At 46.2% G+C, this 7,400-nt stretch overlaps 1 long non-coding RNA gene across 1 annotated transcript in view; it reads right to left on the reverse strand.

Annotated features, from left to right (window-relative positions):
- Positions 1-6,706, reverse strand: part of LOC121684412 — a 16,348-nt gene extending 9,642 nt beyond the window's left edge. The window contains exons 1-2 of the long non-coding RNA XR_006023125.1: positions 5,974-6,706; positions 5,036-5,129 (exon numbers count right to left, since the gene is read on the reverse strand). This is a non-coding gene — a long non-coding RNA (uncharacterized LOC121684412). The remainder of the gene's footprint in view (positions 1-5,035; positions 5,130-5,973) is intronic.
- Between the last annotated feature and the right edge of the window lie 694 nt (positions 6,707-7,400).

The following is a 7,400-nucleotide window of genomic DNA, read 5'->3' on the forward strand; positions in this document are numbered from 1 at the left end:
CAGTCAGGCTATGATTTCAGTGGCTTCCAGTCCCTCCCTCCCCCTCCCCTTGCATTCCTGTTGGTCCTGAAGTGGTTATAACACCGGGCCAAAGCCTGCATTCCACAGAAGTACATTCTGGAAGCTTTGCCATGCAGGCAGACGGACAGACACTCACGCAGGCTCACCACTTTGCACAGCCCGACCTACGGGTAGAAATGACACGCTCAGATCACGAGCGCATTAGGATGACCTAGACGAGACATTCTGTAAGATCTCCATCTTGATTTCCCTTATCTCAAGCCGCCGCCTCCACTCGCTCCATCCAGCTGCGGTCAAACTCTGCGGTACACCTACTACTACACTACAGTGGAGGATTCAGTTCAAAGACAAAAAAAAAAATAAATGTAGTGGAAAATGAAGAAAGAAAAAAATCAAACATGGGAAATTCTGCTGTCTTCTGAAGCCTGGCTTGAATGGCAGGTGCAGCGAACGCTTCAGTTTTCAAGACAAAGATCCACGGCCGAGAGCAATTATTGCTTAAGTGGTGTGATTAAGAGCATCTGCTCACAATAGCAAGACATTAATGCCTCATTTCTGATTTGTACTGGGACTTGACATTACAACAGCAGGAAACACCAAGCACTAACCCAAACCTTTTTTGCAAGCAGCTTTTTAACTACAAGGTTTGACAGAAATCAGCACTCAGCGCCATCACTTACCCTACAGCCATTTGCTCCTACATGGAAGTATGCTCAACAGGTTTCTTCCTGCAGCCTAGCCATCCCAGTGTCTCCCTTTCTCTCTACCTCTCCCTCCCTCTCTCTCTCTCTGCTGTTCATTCTCTGTCACCCCCCCCCCCCCTTCCCCCCCTCCCCCCCGATCCATTCCTGTTCTCAAGGCCTTTCCTCTGGTCAGGTCCCTGCGCCACACATTCCGTAGATGCCTGGTACATATGGTAAAAATTCCATTCCGCCTGCTGAGGCCCTTCATACCGTCTGAGCAGAGCGAGGCAGAGTGGTGAGAGGAGGGAGAGGAGAGGAGAGCAATGGAGAGAAGAGAAGAGAAGAGAAGAGGAAGAGAGGAGAGCAGGGGAGAGCAATGGAGAGAAGAGAAGAGAAGAGAGGAGAGGAGAGCAGGGGAGAGCAATGGAGAGAAGAGAAGAGAAGAGAAGAGGAAGAGAGGAGAGCAGGGGAGAGCAATGGAGAGAAGAGAAGAGAAGAGAGGAGAGCAATGGAGAGAAGAGAAGAGAGGAGAGGAGAGGAGAGCAGGGGAGAGCAATGGAGAGAAGAGAAGAGAAGAGAAGAGGAAGAGAGGAGAGCAGGGGAGAGCAATGGAGAGAAGAGAAGAGAAGAGAAGAGAAGAGAGGAGAGGAGAGCAGGGGAGAGCAATGGAGAGAAGAGAAGAGAAGAGGAAGAGAGGAGAGGATAGGAGAGCAGAGCAGGGGAGAGCAATGGAGAGGAGAGAAGAGGAAGAGGAGAGAAGCTACTTCCTGCTAGACTGACCCCTATCTCTCCCTGTATTTCTCTCTCCCTCTCTCTGCTGTGCTCTGTGCTGATTCACACCAGCAGTGCACTGGCTGAGAGAGACAGGGAGAGATACAGGAAGGAGAGATGCAGATAGGTAGATGAATAGATAGACAAAAAGCAGATGAAAAGAGAGCGAGGAGAGAGAGATATGAGAGAGTGGGTGATATACAAATGAAAGGGAGAGAGGAAGGAGACACACAGAGCACAGTGAGGGAATGCAAGCGGAATGAAATGATGGGTGAAAATGAAAGACTGAAAGAGAGAGAGAGAGAGAGAGAGAGAGGAGAGAGAGAGAGAGAGAGAGAGAGAGAGAGAGAGAGAGAGAGAGAGAGAGAGAGAGAGAGAAAAAGAGAGAGAGAGAGAGAAGATGACAGAGAAATGGAAGCGAGAAATCAACCCTTGCCTGAGCCAGCAAGAGTCTCCAACTGCGTGGCAGGCAGATCTACATTGTTGGTTTCTGTGTGTGTGTTTAGGGGTGGGTTAAAATTCCATGAGGAACAATAGCCCGAAAAAACTTAAACTGGGTCACTTACAAGGCAGTGTGAAACACAAAGCCTGCACTCCATTTAATCAAGGGAGATTACACAGCTCCCTGAGGACAGGCACTCTGAGGAAACACACTCGCTCTGCTCGAGCTACAAGTCTCCAAGCCTGGCAAGGCCGAGGTATGCGACTCGGCTGTTTGACAATCCCCACCACACACACACACACATACACACACACACACACACACACCAAATATCAACAGTTTATTCTACAGGTGGGCAGAGAAGAAAGTGCAGTCATGCCCACACTGAATGACATTACATTACATTATGCTGGCTAGTGGTGGTGGCATGTAGCGTTGGCCAGACGTGGAGGTTTGATCTAGGCCAGCTGGTGCTGCTGGATCCAGTCCGGGCCCCTCCATCCCCAGCCTGGACAAGGACAGGGGGCCCAGCGGGGGTGGCTCTGTTCTGGGACAGATCGGCCTGCTCAGCCCTGGTCTGGATCTGGATGTCTGTCTGACACCCAGGCCCCCCAGGACCAAGCAGTGTGTGTGTGTGTGTAGATGGGGGGGGGGGGGGGGGGGGGTGTTACTGGTGGGGATGGTGTGGGCGAAAGGCACAGGGTGTCAGAACACTGCACCTCTCCCACCATCAGAGGAGAACGGCAGCCGCTGCAGCCCCCTGCCAAAGCAGGCAAACTGCTTTCACAGAGAGAGAGAGAGAGAGAGAGAGAGAGAGAGAGAGAGAGAGAGAGAGAGAGAGAGAGAGAGAGAGAGAGAGAGAGAGAGAGAGAGAGAGAGAGAGAGAGAGAGAGAGAGAGAGAGGCCGGGAGAGAGCTACACCCCCGCAGCCCACACACTGTCTGTTCTCCACACACTGCGTGACAAATGGAAGCCAGAATTTCCCTTCAGAAAGGGTTTTTGTAGCGTCGTCATTTACATACAGTTGTAATAAAAAATGCCCAGAATCAATGCTTTTGAGGATTTCTTACAAAACAACGACCAATGACCTGTGAGGCAGTACGCTCGTAAAAAACGTATGCAGATGCCAACCAGCTGGTCTGAGCGTTATAGCATTTAATTTAAGGCCAATACGCATCTATTGATCCCAGCACGGCAAAGGAATGGATCACCTCAGAAGGAATTCAAAATGTGGCTACAATCCACAAGAATTTCACTAACCTATGCCCGGAAAGGCCTCTTTGTCAAAGGCATTTTCAACAAGCCGAGAGGGAATCAAAGTATTCGACTGAACCAGTTTGTAGTCTCACGGCGGATTCTGAGTGTTTTTGCACTGACAAAACCCGGGGCCTGCGGGAGTTCTGCCCCACACCAAACCAAACAACTCTGGGAGATATCTGCAGCTGGACGAGAGGGAAAAACAGGGCGACGGCACAGGCCTTGAACTGCACTCGCTCACGCAAGCCACTGCAGCGATTTCTCCTTGTGACACAGACATATACACACGCACACAAATGCATACCGCCTGAAGAGGCAGACTGGGCGACTACACTCTAGACATATAGCCTTGGATGTCTGCATTAATCTATACGGTATATGCAGCAGGTGAGACTAAACTAATCGAGTGCCGCTGGCGAGACAAGACACATGGCCAGACAGTGGGAGCACACAGCAAACATTAATAGAGGATAAGACTGAAGGCTGGCGGCTCCACACTGTCCTTTAAGCATCTAGCAAAAAGGACAGGCCATTTGTTTTCCCAACTCTGAATGAAAATATATGACGTGCAACAGGGCGAGGCAGGCCTATTCATTTTTTGAGTGTCATAAGTATGTCAAGTGTGATTGAGGCCTAAATCTGAAAAGAATTAAGAGACCGAAAAAAGTTTGATATGCCCTGTTAACTGCAGCCATTTAAAACTGTGCTCTTGACTGGTGTGGAAAAATAGCTATACATGTCGTGTACGTATATTGTATTTTCATCTGTCTAAGTGGCCATATTTCCACTTGAAAATATGTAATTTGCCCTTCACATTTTTCTCATTCTTGGCCGGTGCAGCGGATGCTGTATTAAGTCATTGCAATTCAAAGAGGCCCGTGACAGGGGGCACAATTGATTTTCAATAACTGTATTGCCTTCTCATCAAAGAGCGACGAGCTGTGGCACAGGAGGGGGGGAGGGGTGGTGGCAGGGTAGAATGGGGGCGGCAGAGCTGGGTGTTGGGGTGGTGCAGTGCCAACAATCTCTCCACAGCACCAACTCAAATGTTTGAGAGGGTGGGAACCAACCCAAAAGGGTCCTGCAACTCATCCAAGCTGCCTGCCGCACACAGCAGGCCAGGAAGCAAACTTTGGCCCAATCACATCCATGAATACGGATGAAGTGCTAACGTCGCAGAGGAGACAAGGCGTGGGGGCATAGAATTGGGCCCCTGTGTATAACGAACAGGGTGGCATTCCACGGCAACCGGCTGCCAGGATTCACCATAATCCTGGAGGTCTTGACGGCAATTCACAACCGCTTCTGGGTGAACTGCATTAGTTTCACACACCCCCAACCCCATGTTGCAATACGGTCAGGTGTAGTCAAAGTGTGTGTGTGTGTGTGTGTGTGTGTGTGGGGGGGGGGGGGGGTATTGGGGGCACATATGACACAAACTCCAAAGTTGAGAAACTTCTGTTTCAGCAGGATTTGATTTGGTAAACTAAAACCAAATTCTCTTTAGGGTTTCACGTATGCGGCAACTCGAAACTACATTTTTGAGTGTTGAAATCCTCAAACTATGGTTGCATAAGCATGAGTTGGGGAGCTTGTAAACACTTGCTAAATTACATCATTTCTGCCTCAATTTCAAGACACTAAAAAGAAAAGAACATGCTCTCACCAATGGTCCAACAATATTGGGACCATTTTGGGAGCAACTTCCAATAGTCTACCTTGCTAATCAAAAGGTAGCCATTCATTTCAGTAATTATACATGAATGAGTGCTCTGTTAAATATGTAGAACACTCTGGAAATCGAGGAGGAGAAAAACAAAAACAGTAAATCATAGACAAAATTGATAAGGTGTCTTCTTACCTTTGGCAGAGAGGACGACCGTGACTCGCTTGCTCCTGATGCTTGATTCTATCTTGCAAACCAGCCAGAAAATACTGACGTTTTCCCACGAGAACTGTATATGGGAGAAAACAAAATGAGAGTCCCAGTGGACGATTGACAGTAGAAATGAGAAGCGTCTAGAGAAAAGGAAAAATGGGAAAGCAGAACGTGCTCATCTATATCGCAATGTACAGGGTGGGGCCTGGTGGAATTTGCCATGCATTCATTTCGCGGAGAGGACTGGAAAGGTTGCCTCCCTAGGGCCGACCAGCTAAGTCCAATAATTATTTATTCATATAGGATAGGCTTACTGTAGGCTATAAGTTTGTTGATTGTCCCATTTTGTCAATATGACGTCTTCGTCGAATAATGAGCTGTATTGAGTAAGTTTAAAGAGAACAGAAAACTGGCATTAGGCTACATCCTATCTCATTACCCCAAAAGTAACAGTAGGCTAGCCTATGGCCTAGGGATGATCTAGGCTACTCCATAAATTTCCACAGGCAAAAAGAAGAGTAGCCTAGACACCTAATAAAGCGCGTTTCATTTTTGTCCGCCTAATAGGCCTACATAGAAAAAAACATTTAGTAGGCTATGTAATTATCTATCTTAGGCCTAATTAAAATATTATTAAATTAATATCTCAAATGAAGCGCCGCCCACTTTTTAATATCGATCAAATTAATGCTATTACGGCTTTTCCTGTTGCACGCATTTTAAAAGCCTTGGCCTGGACCAGATCGTCTAGCCGCTGTTAAGAAACTGGAATAGTAGGCTACGCAACATTGATCTATTGGCAGTGAAGTTGTTTTGGATAACATTGTGTTGCATTTTATGTGTAATACTGTTGCTTTAAACTACGGTCAGTGAAAAGTTTTACTGAACTATGCTTAGGGAAAGTAGAATAGGCTACTCACCATTTGCTGTGACATCCTCCAATGACTTGCCTTTTTTCGCGAAAAGAAACTTGATAAAAAGCTTTCAGTTCATGTGGTTTTCCATCGTGCAAACAACTAAAAGACATCCTCAAATTCTGAGCTGAAGATCGTCCGACTGGACTACACTGCTCGCACACGCCCTATATCGTTCCGTCAACTCTCAATTATTCAGTCCGTCAGTGGTTTGCATGTTAACTTGCAGTCTTTAAGCAATAGCCCATCATAATACCATTTAACAACGCTTAAATGAGCAATTTCAGAAAATGGTTACTTACAACATTCATAGAAACGTTAACTTCATAAAAACGATCCAGCGATTAATGCTGTGTAATCCAATGCCTCCTCTCCTTTAAAAAGGTTAGCCTACTCGATACCGACAGTTCACATAAAACCAAGTCAAATGTCTAAACCTCGAATAGCCTACAACCCCATTTCTTTATCAAATGTAATCTGGACATATTCTAATCAAAGATTTCCGTCTTTACTTATATTCTCTTCTACAGAGAGCCACACCTTAACCCTAAATCAATTCTGACATTCCAAATAGCCCACCAAACACCCATCTTAGCCAAAACCCACCAACCCAAATAATATCCACTAGTAACACAGAATTATTCCCTTATCTACTACAATTTAGTGCAACAAAATCGATAGAACGAGATGCTACCCAGATACCACATCTACACCACTCTTTCCAGCTTGTCGACGACTCTCGGATCTTCACTTCAACTCCCCTCATACCGGCTTCTCTTTTCGATCAGCTGGCAGTGCAATGACGCCAAATGCAACAGCTGACCAATCAAACTCTAACGTCAAAGAACAGCTATGACGCCCACCACTTATTGATCTGAAATGTCAGGCCGTTTCACCAATGCTGTTCTCGCTGGCAGGCGGGGATAAAGTAGGAGCAGCCAATCAAATGACCTGCAGTCGACAGGCGTTTCGCCATTGACCTATAGTATTGCATAAAATGAAAAGACTCCACCATCTGAGAGTTGAGTTCACGGCACGAGAACTACCGTGTTTGGTAGCAATGACAGGTTAATATCCCAAACAAATACTTCAGTGTTAAGAAATTATTTTATTGTTTATCAGATGCCAGTTTTTATTTATTGAAAACCAGTGACGAAAAAATAACAACCATCTATGCATCACAGGGCAATAAATAGTCCTAAACTACCTGTGTAGGGTGCGATATCTCGTTAACATTGCTTATTTGCAACACAAAAGCAAATGTTACTGTCCTGTCTGCAAAATAGGCCTTCAGTAATTCATCCTTAAAACAGTTTCATAAATATGCATATTAAGAGCTGTGCATTTGCTTGGTTGTAACAGAGCGCAATAAGTGCTTTTGTGGTTTCTGATGTGTTTTTAGCATATAAACGTGTGCTATCATCTTTTAACAA

The sequence above is a fragment of the Alosa sapidissima genome, chromosome 15 (genome assembly GCF_018492685.1).
Source record: "Alosa sapidissima isolate fAloSap1 chromosome 15, fAloSap1.pri, whole genome shotgun sequence".
NCBI classification, from domain to species: Eukaryota; Metazoa; Chordata; class Actinopteri; order Clupeiformes; family Clupeidae; genus Alosa; species Alosa sapidissima.